Here is a 12,273-nt window from a genome sequence, read left to right as displayed (position 1 = left end):
TATATGTGCAATAAATAGTACGGCTACAATTGTTCTTAAACTACTCGCGCTGAAAACTATGACTAGCGCCTAGTAGTTCTAGTGGTTTGGTAACCTACATTTGAGCTAGACAGTTGGAGCTCGATTCCTTGCCGGAGTAACTTTTTGGGGGACTTTTGATGCAATAAATTCATTTTCGGTGCACTGCATGGTTGTGGGCCGGCCTATTGGGTGCGGCAGCGAGCGCCAGTTCCCTGAACCAGCACATAAAGCGCCGTATATGCTGCAAACAGGGAGCTCCTATCTGCCGCTCTTTGCGGCAGATTGTCAGCTGAACGCACAGGCTAGTACTTTAGCAATGCAAGGTAGAGCGAGCGAGGCTAGTACATTAGCGATGCAAAAAAATATTGCTCCACCGACAGATCAAACCTACGACTCTCGCTAAAGATGACGACCTGCCGACAAGTTGAACTAACGAGTGTTGTTGACCATACAATAGAGGAAAGCCTTAATGGCCAACTAAAATGCAGATTCATTTTTTTTATTTCGAAGACAAACATTTTTGAGAACACGAACCTTTTTCTAAAATCAAACAATTTTCGTGGACAGGAACATTAAAGATCACTATTTTTTTTCAAAACGTGAACCTTTTGAACAAGATTTGAAAACACAAACAGTTTTTAAGAAATGAACATTTTTCTAAAATTATGAACAAATTATGGAAAGAACATATTTTGAAATCTATAAATAAATTGAGAACACGAACATTCTTTTCAAAATGGAAACATTTTCTGAAAGTCGAAATCAAAATTTGGATACATGACCATTTTTTAATGCGAATATTTTCTGGAAATCCAGAACAAAATTCGAAAACACAAATAGAGATTTTAGAGAAAAAACAAGTAAAACTGCCTAACAAATTTGAAACATGATTTTTTTAAAATGGGTTTTTTCTTTAAATTCCCGAACATCTGCTGACAAACAAATTTGGAAAATAAAAATAAATTTTTTTAAAGAAATCAAAAAAGGAAAGAAAAGAAACAAAGAGTAGAAATCAAAAAATGAAACAAAGTAAAAGGAAAAAGTAACCAAAAAATAAATATAAATATAAAAAGTAAAAACCGGTTCAGGAGCCATCTAGAAGGTTCTCAAAACCAGAAAAATGGCTGGGAAAGTCTAGAAGTTTGCAAAACCGAAAAACGCTGCAACACGTTAACGGGCCATCCATGTCATCGCTCGATCGCCAGCTCATGCGCGAAAGATCGACAATTTGATGCAGAATGCATCAAGTAGGATATTCTTGCAAAACATGTGTCATATTAGGAGCGTGACGCAAAGCAGTTCACCCGACTGAGCCGATCTACTAGGGTTCGAGCAACTTGTCTTTTTTAGCTCCTGATGAAAAACCATAAAAAAAACTATTTTCTCTTACCCCTATTGTTTGGGCCACAGTTAGGCCAGAATTGCTAGATATGTAGAGGAGAACCAGTGAGCTAGCATATGTTGTTGTTCATGGGGAGAGCGGCACAATACAGTTCGCGCGATTGGGCTAGCCCAATGGGGCGCGAATGACTTGTTTTTTTAGTGCAAAAGTATGTTGTGCTTGCGAGGAATCGACCTAGCAACCTCATGCTACCGAACACCCGCTGTTAACAACTAGGACTGATAGCTGTTGGTGATCAATGGGAAGCACGAAATGTTTAAGAAATAATGCAACTTCGAGAATTGAAAACTTTTTTTAACATTGTGAACAATTTTGAAATCCTAATTCTTTCTGAGAAACGCAAACAATTTTTAAGTTAATTTTTTCTTGGAATTTATAACATTTATGAAAAAAACTAATTTTTAAAACTGAACAATTTTAGAAATTTCCAAAAGAAATTCAAAGTGCGAACACTTTTTGAAAAACAAGAACAATTTTTTGAGAACAAGAATCGTTTTCAAAAATGCAAAGAATTTTTGTGATGTGACTTTTTCTAAGAAAAGAGAACAAATATTTGAAAATCCAAACATATATTTAAAATAGTGAAGTAAATTCACAATTCCGGACATTTTTTCAAAAATGAACAAATTGTCAAGAACGTGAACAAAAATTAAAATTCCGAATAACTTTTACAAATTGTTTTTAAAAAAATTCTCAACATTTTTTGAAAAAAAAATTTGACAGAAAAAGAAACAGGAAGACGAGATTTTTTAAAAAAAGGAACAAAAAAACGAAAAGAAAGAAGACGAAAAAAAAGGGTGGCCTCGCACGTAGTACAAGTGGGCCGGCCCACTCTGTCTTCCCTTGTGCGTTTCGGCTCCTATTTGCTGCAGTGAGCTCCGCTCAAGAAACAAATCTCATCTGTACGCTGTTTCTCCTAAAAAAATAGGGAACCCAAAAAGGGATACTGATAGGAAGTGTTTCCCAAAAACATATAGAAATAAACAAACAATCCTGATGAAGGTGTGGGAGCTACAGCTGCAATTATTCAAGATGAAAGAAGTAATTTTTTGGGGCTCAGTGCAAATTTGTTCCTCACGCAGCGGATGTCACATCTACAAAAGCTTTGGCACCGAGAGATGGGCTAGTGTTTGCTAACTCATTGGGGTGCAACAGACTAGAAGCGGAGTCAGATTCTATGCAAGTTATAAATTCGTTGAATGGTCAATCAAATTGGTGGGATTCGGCGGCGGCCATCTTCGCTGATTGTGTGGATACAAATGTGTTGATTGGGGAGGTCATTTTACCGAAAAAGGCTTTCGCCCCGTTTTATATATAAAGCATCAATCAACAAGCATCCAGTACAAACACACACCACGCCACCGCAACACATTGAGGAGGTCATTTTTAAGCATTGTTATCGTTCGTTTAATCAAGCGGCTCATGTGCTAGCCCATTTTGTTATTGTAATAAGATGTCTAGTAGTTGATTGGACGAGCCTCCTGACATTATTGCCAGCAAGCTTGTAGACAATGTAAATCTGTTTTAATTCAATAAAGCTAGCCATGATAGCCTTCTTTTAAAAAAACAATATGAACGCTGTTAGTTCTCGATTAAAAACTTGCACAGTGTTTCTAAAAAAGATGATCTAGTAGAAGCGCGACCGTGAGAGCCGACTGCATGCAATGTGCACTTCAGGCAAGCCTTTTCCCTATGTCTAACATGTATTTATGCTGAGTTTATGTTTCACACTTTGAAACATCCATTCTCGTGATGGACGTCCCAGAGAAAGTCCAACCAATGCAGATCGTATCCATACCACGCTTGAAATTTCTCCTAGTTCAGCTTTGCCATCGTAATGAACATATAGCTAATATCCGTGGATCACGTGGTTGGTAGGAGCTGTTGGGGAGAGAATTAATAAAACACAGCTCGCTATTCTCGTGGCTACTTTTCCCTCTTTTTGTACATTCACATTATTGCAAAAGACAATGCGAGTTGTTGGCTGGTCATTGTTATATGACACCCTGAAACCATTAACATATATAAACAGCCCAACCCCAGCCATGGCACACCTTCATTCCGAGGCCATGGAGAGTTCAGAAACTCGTCCATCTGAAGCCGTGTCATCCAAAACCCATACCGAAAATCTCATAGCAACACTTCCAACCAGAGAAGGATGGTCCACGCCACTCCTCCTCTACAACAACTGCTGGATTGTAAGACAATAGAGTTGGGGGAACCGGCTCGACCCTCTAGGGGTGGCCTATCTCACATATATATAACAAACGGGTACAAGTTACATCATACGTATATGTACATATACAACTACAGAGACTATACAGTCTAACACCCTCCCTCAATCTTAGCCACTTCCTAAAGAATCTAGAAGGGTAAGATTGCGCCTACAAGTCTCAAACTGTGGAAGAGGTAATGGCTTGGTGAAGATGTCCGCAAGTTGATCCTTGGAAGAGATAAACTTGATCTGTAGTTGCTTCTGAGATACCCGTTCCCGTACAAAATGATAGTCCACTTCAATGTGTTTCGTTCGGGCATGGAATACCGGATTAGCAGATAGGTATGTAGCACCGATGTTATCACACCAAAGAATAGGGGACTGTGACTGAGATATTCCCAACTCCTGAAGCAAAGACTGTATCCAGATAATTTCTGCAGTTGCATTAGCCACAGCTTTATACTCAGCTTCAGTACTGCTACGTGAAACAGTAGCCTGTTTCCGAGCACTCCATGCGATCAAAGTAGAACCAAAGAACACAGGATAGCCCCCCGTGGATCGCCTGTCATCTGGACTGCCAGCCCAATCCGCATCAGAATACGCCGAGATGACCCCAGAGGGATTTGGTCGAATGTGCAAACCATAGGACAACGTGAAACGAATGTAGCGCAAGATGCGCTTCACTGCAGACCAATGAGTATCACGAGGTGCCTGAAGATACTGACATACTCTGTTAACTGCAAAAGAGATGTCAGGACGTGTGATAGTCAGGTACTGCAAACCACCAACAATACTCCTGTACTGTGTCGCATCAGCAGAAGACAGGAGATCACCAGCAACAGCAGTAATCCTGTCAGTAGCAGACATAGGTGTAGTAGTCGGTTTGCACTTAAGCATCCCAGCTCGCTGTAACAAATCCAAGGAGTACTTCTTTTGCGTCATAATCAGACCACTGGACACAGAAGCAACCTCAACTCCAAGAAAGTAGTGAAGCCGCCCAAGATCTTTGACCGCAAAATCAGCACCAAGAGACCGAACAAGAGCATCAGCAGCCGACTGAGAGGAACTGACAAGGATAATATCATCCACATAAACAAGCAGATACATGGTAACTGCAGGCCTCTGAAGAAGAAACAACGAGGAGTCAGCAGCTGAGGATGCAAAACCATGAGCACGAAGGGCCGTCGCAAGACGAGCATGCCAAGCACGAGGAGCTTGCTTCAGACCATAGAGTGCTTTAGTAAGCCGACATAGATAATCAGGACGATCGGGATCAGAGAACCCTGGAGGCTGCCGCATATATACCTCCTCTTCGAGAACACCATGGAGAAAAGCATTCTGCACATGAGACCAACCCCAAGTAACTGCAAGAGAGAGAAGAAGCCTGATAGTAGTAGGTTTAACCACTGGACTGAAGGTGTCTTCATAATCAAGACCATAACGCTGCCGAAAACCTTGAGCAACCAGCCACGCCTTGTAGCGCTCAATAGAACCATCTGAATGCTTCTTCACTTTGAAAACCCATTTGGAGTCAATGACATTAACACGGGGTGGTGGCGGAACAAGAGTCCATGTCTTGTTACGAAAGAGAGCATGATACTCCTGCTCCATAGCCTCTCGCCAATGAGGTAGACTCAAAGCAGCCTAATACGTGCGCGGTTCAGAGGAAGGATCCGCACGAGCAGCAGCCATACAGGCAGCCAACCAAGCAACAGTCCCATCATGTCGCTGTTTAGGCTGAAAGATGCCACTGCGACTCCGTGTATGTGGTCGCTGAGGGAGCACAATAGGTACAGGAGCCGGAGAGGACTCTGGTGATGATGGCGACGATGGCGAAGACAGCTCGGCTGACGACGGAGAGACCTCGGAGAGCGCCGGTGAGGGCACACCGGAGACCGGTGAGCTTGGCCCAGGCGTAACCGGCGAGGAAGGCCGAGGAAGCGACGAGGCCGGCGTGACCGAGCAAGGTGGCGAGGCCGGCGTGACCGAGCAAGGTGGCGAGGCCGGCTCAGAAGCCAGAGGCACCGAGGGCGGCGAGCAACGCAGTGAGGCCAGGGGCGCCGAGGCCGACGGGGCCACCGGGCTGCATGGCACCGAGGCCGGCTCAGGAGCCGGGTGTGTCGAGGCCGACGGGGCCACCGGTCTGCATGGCGAGGAAACCAGCCTAGGCGAGACCGGCCCAGACTCCTCTGGTGCGGTAGTCGCGACAGGCCGAAGCGGCAAGGCCGGCCCAGAGTCCATGGGCGTAGAAGCATGCGTCGCGGGAAGATCGACCGGACGTGCATGGGCACGGGGGCCGAGGCCATGCAACTCACCATGATCGTCGTGAGCCACTGGCGCCTCCAGAATTTCCAAGCGCGCCCCACGTCCAGTGCCTGCACCATGGTTAGGCAACAATATAGGAGAGTATGCAATATCATCAAATTGGTCAGCAGCAACAGAGGATGAATGCAAGGAGGGTGGTTCAACAGTGGACACAGGAAGCTCGGCAAATGGAAAAACATGCTCATCAAACACGACATCCCGGGATATGTAGACACGATTGGTGGGAACATGAAGACATTTGTACCCTTTATGAAGAGAGCTATAGCCCAGGAAAACACACTTTTTGGAGCGAAACTCAAGCTTGCGCTTGTTGTACGGGCGGAGATGTGGCCATCAAGCGCACCCAAAGACCTTAAAAAAGGTATAATCAGGTTATTCATTAAGGAGAACCTCAACGGGAGTCTTCATATTCAAGACACGAGTGGGAGTACGGTTTATGAGAAAACATGCAGTGGTGAGAGCATCACTCCAGAATCGAAACGGAACTGATGCATGGGCCAAAAGAGTAAGACCAGTTTCAACAATGTGACGATGCTTACGTTCGACAGAACCATTCTGTTGATGTGTATGTGGACATGCTAAACGATGAGCTATCCCAAGCGACTGAAAGAAGGAGTCGAGGTTGCGATATTCGCCCCCCAATCGGACTGAACATGAACAATTTTATGCTTGAGAAGACGTTCAACATGTTTTTGAAACTGAACAACAATATCAAACACATCAGATTTGCGTTTAATAAGATAAAGCCAAGTAAAACGACTATAAGCATCAACGAAACTGATATAATAATTATGACCGCTGACAGAAGTCTAAGCAGGACCCCATACATCTGAAAACACAAGTTCTAAAGGATGTTTCACCTCACGACTAGACTCCGAAAAAGGAAGTTGATGACTCTTCCCCTGCTGACAAGCATCACACACTGCTACATCTTTATTACTGGACACACTAGGAAGCTCATGACGACGCAAAACATGACGAACGATAGGTGTGGCCGGGTGACCAAGACGAGCATGCCACTGTGACGGAGATACCCGAACTCCACTGAACACGCGAGCGACTGCAGGATGCTCCAGACGATAGAGTCCCTGGCACAACCGCCCGCTAAGAAGAATGTCCCTCGTGCCCCGATCCTTAATAAAAAGATCAAAAGGATGAAATTCACAAAGCACATTATTATCACGTGTAAGTTTAGGAACAGAAAGAAGATTACGTGTCACAGAGGGAACTCTAAGCACATTGCGAAGTTGAAGACTCCTATTTGCATGCCTAGTGAGAAGAGATGCTTGACCAATATGAGATATATGCATACCTGCTCCATTGGCAGTGTGGATTTTGTCGGAGCCGTGGTAGGGTTCGCGAGTATGGAGCTTGCCCATCTCACTCGTCAGATGCTCCGTGGCCCCAGAGTCCATGTACCAGTGAGGATCAACAGAGTAGGACTGAGTATGCCCCTGCTGCTTAGTGGACACTGGGCGATCCGCCATGGCCACCTGACGCGCAAAATTTCGCGTGTCCTTGCCATCATTGCCAAGACCCAGAAAGCTCTTCTGAAAGCGCTTGTGGCACTTAGAGGACCAGTGCCCCTCAATGCCACACAGCTGACATACGCGCTTGCCACCAACCCCCGGTAATGTCGCGGTAGGAGGGGGGGCCGATGCAGGCGGCGATGGCAGCCCCGAAGAGACCGTGGATGAGGAAGAAGGGCGACCACCCTTGGTGGCGGCGTTGGCCGAGAGGGAGCCCCCACTGGCCCTAGAGCGGCGCGACTCGACCCGCTGTTCCGTGAGAAGGAGGCGGAAAAAGACCTCATGCGCCATCATGGGGTTCGAGTTGCCCCGCTCGTTCATGATCTCGACCAAGGCGTCGTACTCCTCATCGAGACCATTGACAATGAACGAGTTAAACTCGGAATCGGTGAGGGGCTGGCCGATGGAGGCCAACGTGTCGGCAAAGCCCTTGACCTTGTTGTAGAACTCGGTGGCCGTAGAATCCAGCTTTTGACACTCACCAAGCTGGCGACGAAGCGCGGAGACACGGGCCTGCGACTGCGCGGCAAACGAGCGCTCGAGGATAGTCCATGCCTCATGAGAAGTCTTGGCGAAGACAACAAGTCCGGCAACCGCCGGAGTGAGCGACCCCTGGATGGAGGAGAGGTTCGCCTGGTCCTTCCCTGTCCAAACACGGTGCGCCGGATTGTAGACCGGGCCGTGCACGCTATCCACCAGCGCAGGGGGACAGGGGAGAGAACCGTCGACGTAGCCCAGGAGATAATGACTCCCGAGAAGCGGAAGAACCTGCGCACGCCAGAAGATGTAGTTGTCTGCGGACAGCTTGATGGTGATGAGGTTCCCAAAGTGAAACGGCGGCGGCGGCGAGGAGCCCGCGGAGTAGACTGCCGGAGGCGGATACACCGTAGAGGCAGAGGCCGCGGTTGCAGCCACCGTCGCGACCGCAGGAACAGATGACGAAGAGGCCGAGCCCGCAACAACAAACCCCGCCATCATGGCCGACGGGGGCGCCACCAGGGTGAGGGCCGAGCCCCCACCAGTCGAGGCGATCGGCGGCTGGCCCCCAGACGGGGCGAGCGGGACGTCGCTGCGGGAAGCGGGCGAGGGAGATGGGGCGATTGACGGCTGGCCCCCACTCGGGGCGAGCAGCGCGTCGCTGCGAGTCTCGGACGAGGGAGCGCCCGCGGTAGACGGCACGATCGGGAGCCCCGGAGACGAGGAGAAAAAGGACCCGAGGCTCCTCGTCTCGATCGGGGCGGTGGAGACCGCAGAGGCGTCGATGGGTCGGGACAGGAGGGCCGCGAGAGAGGCCGGCAAGAAGCTAGCCATGGTGGAGCCGGAGGCGGCGGAGCCCGACATAGCTGGGGCAGCGGCGGCGCGATCTCAGGGACGGCGGCGGCGGCGCACAGACAGACGGCGGGGGTTTAGGGTTTGGGCGGAAGCGTGTTGACCTAGCGTGATACCATGTAAGACAATAGAGTTGGGGGAACCGGCTCGACCCTCTAGGGATGGCCTATCTCATATATATATAACAAACGGGTACAAGTTACATCATACGTATATGTACGTATACAACTACAGAGACTATACAGTCTAACATGGATCAGACCACATTGCCTCAACGATGCCATGGCTGTCCAGGACAAGCTCAAGCCTAGCCCCTACGACATCATCCTCGCCGCGCATCCGAAATGCGGCACCACCTGGCTGAAGGCCCTCCTGTTTACCGTCCTAAACAGATCTCGCTACACCTTCGCCGACCACCCGCTGCTCACGGTGGGTCCTCATCAACTTGTGCCTTTCGTCGCGCTACTGCCGGGAGACCTCGACAGAGCCGAGATGCTGCCCTCTCCGCGGCTGCTCTCCACCCACCTGCCGCTCGCCCTGCTCCCACCCGCAGTTTCCACCCTCGGCTGCCGGATCGTGTGCGTCTGCCGGGTGCCCAAAGACGCATTTCTCTCAAGGTGGCACTTTGAGAAGAAGTTGCACCAAGGTATATCCCTAGGTATGGATGAAGCATTCGCAATGTTCTCCGAGGGGTGCACGCCTTATGATCCTTTCTGGGATCGCTATCTCGAGTACTGGAAAGAAAGTTTGGCGAGACCACGAGAGGTGATGTTTCTGAGGTATGAGGAGATTATGTCAGACACACCCAAGGTTATTAGGAAGCTAGCAAGCTTCCTCGGCGTCCCGTTCACCCGTGAGGAGGAAAGCGGCGGAGTCGTGGAGCAAGTAGCTGATTTATGCGGCTTCACTTCACTTAGCAGCGTCGACCCCAATCGGGCAGATCGTGTTGAAGTTGAGCATGCAGGAGTTAAGCTCGTTGTTAATCCCTCTTCGCTGTTTAGGAAAGGGGAGGTTGGAGATTGGGTGAACCACATGAGCAAGGACATGGCAGCTAGAATGGACCAACTTGTCGCTGAGAAGTTCAAGGGATCAGGTCTCACGTTCTGACATGTGCATGTTGTATCGTGTACTGTGTACGATTGATCTCTACAACTTTGCATCGCATGTGTAGGTCATGCATTTCCCTTTTCTCCCCTCATGTATTGAGCAAGCTTTATTGATTCAAATGAAACAGATTTATTATTCCCTAAGTCCACCCAGAATTTGGGATTTGTCTTTTTCTATTTCAACCAAGTTGCACAGTCAAGTCGAGCTGCATAAAAAGAATATATGCAGCACTTTAGGCATTGAATTAATGTGTAGTTTTTTGGTTGCATATTTCTAAAGCTAAAATTGCATATATAGTCCGGATCCGACTAGCGAGAAGTTGGCAGCCGATAGATAGGTTGCTGGCAGCAGTGATGGTTTCCACAATAAGTATGTGCGTACTCTTGGTGAAATCTATGATCTCGTTGTTGGATTATGGATGGGCTTAGGCCCATATAAGACACTAATCCTTGGTTAATCTTGAGGCCCATGTATGAGATGGCGGGTGGTGAGAAGTTTAGTCCCACCTTGCTAGTTGAGGAGAGTTGAGACCCCTTTATAAGAGCTGCTCTACCACTTGCCATTGTTAGCTTGGGAAAAGGAGTGGTACACGCGCGCTCCTCCTCCACCGCCCGCCTAGTCCCGACGCGCGCGCGCCGCGTGTTGCGGAAATGAGCCGAAGCTTATTTTTGCCGCTCAGGAATGAATTAATTAATCAGGGATTAATTAACGAGTCGCTAAAATGTGGGCCACTGTCCAAGACGTTGGGCGGTGGGCTAACTTGCGTTGCCGGGAACAATGACTCCCTCGCCGGGAGTGGGCCGACTCGGTCGTGGGCCTCGACAAGGCCCACGACTTTCTTCCTTACGGACTATATAAGAAGGCTCTGGCCAGTGAAGTAACCAAGTTCGGTTCACTCACTCCCTCTCGTGCGACCTAGCCGTCATCTACTGTTCCTCACTCTGTGCTGCTTCCGGCGATCCCATCCCGACGACTGCGTGCACAGCTGGTCGGGAGAGCAGGTGCCTCCGGAACCCTGTCGTTCGAGATCCTGCCCGGGAGAACGGCAATAAGATTTTTGGGGAGCGTCTCGACGCGACTGCTCCCGATCCGTCCCCAACTCTGTTCGCCTCTGCTTCCACTACTTCCTCTACATCGACACCATGGCCGACGACGTCACCGCTAAGAAGAAGGCCACGGACGACGCTGAGGCTGCTGCTGCAGCCGCCGCGTTGGCCTGGCCAACCGGAGGGTATGATCTGTTTATCCCTCGTTTACTCGTACTTATGCTAGCCGTATATGTGCTGCTCATAGAAGGTTCGGTTTTATGTTCTGCACGCGCTAGTATGCTTAGGTATCGCTATGAGATGCATACCTTTTATGCCATGCTTACTGTTTACTCATGGATAAGTCTAATCGGAAAAGTGCTAATATTTCCAACAATCCAAAAACCTTATTTTAAGCACTTTTCGATTCAAGGCTTTGCTGCTACTCTGAAACCGGAAAAGTTTACCGGGACACATTTTAAGCGTTGGCAGACTAGGACCACTTTGTGGCTCACAACGATGAACGTGTTCTGGGTTGGTGGTGTGTCCCTCACAGAAACGATTGCTCCTGAACAGGAGAAGGCGTTTAGGGAGGCAACCACAATCTTTTTGGGAGCAGTTCTGAGTGTGATTGGAGACAAGTTGGTTGACGCCTATATTCATATGGGTGTTTTCAAAAACTTGTGGGATGCGCTCGAAGTCAAATTCGACGCAACTGATGCTGGCAGTGAGCTGTATGCCATGGAGCAGTTCCATGATTACAGGATGGTTGATAACCGTTCTGTATTGGACCAGGCTCATGAGATACAGTGCATTGCTAAGGAGCTGGAGCTCCTGAAGTGTGAGTTACCGGACAAGTTATTCGCGGGTCGCATTATTGTAAAACTCCCTCCTAGTTGGAGGAACTTTGCTACTTCTCTCAAGCACTTGAGACGTGAATTCTCTATTGAGGATGTCATTGGTCATCTCAGTGTTGAGCAGAACTCAAGAGCAAAAGACTCGCACGTGAAAGGGGCAGAGGGTTCTTCTAGCGCCAATGTGGTGCAGAAGAACTTTCACAAGTTCAAGGGAAAGAACTCTGTCCAGCAGCATACTACTTTTAAGAAGAAGGGTAAGAAGAAAGACAAAAAGAGAGATGGTTGCTTTACTTGTGGTTCAGATGAACATTGGGCGAACAAGTGCCCAAACAAGTATAAGAAGCCAGCACAGGACTCCATGTCTGTGAATGTCACTCTGAGCAACAATGATGCGGCATCTAGGTATGGTAATCTGTTTACCATACTTTCAGTCTGTCAGTCCACCGATTGGTGGATTGACACT

The 12,273-nt window shown here is 48.3% G+C and overlaps 1 pseudogene; it reads left to right on the top strand.

Moving 5' to 3' along the window:
• The first annotated feature begins 3,468 nt into the window (after window positions 1-3,468).
• Window positions 3,469-10,060, top strand: LOC119330836 (annotated as a pseudogene).
• Window positions 10,061-12,273: the final 2,213 nt, after the last annotated feature.

This window comes from Triticum dicoccoides, chromosome 7A (assembly GCF_002162155.2).
Source record: "Triticum dicoccoides isolate Atlit2015 ecotype Zavitan chromosome 7A, WEW_v2.0, whole genome shotgun sequence".
In the NCBI taxonomy this organism is placed as follows: domain Eukaryota; kingdom Viridiplantae; phylum Streptophyta; class Magnoliopsida; order Poales; family Poaceae; genus Triticum; species Triticum dicoccoides.
This window is presented reverse-complemented; position numbering and strand designations above follow the sequence as displayed.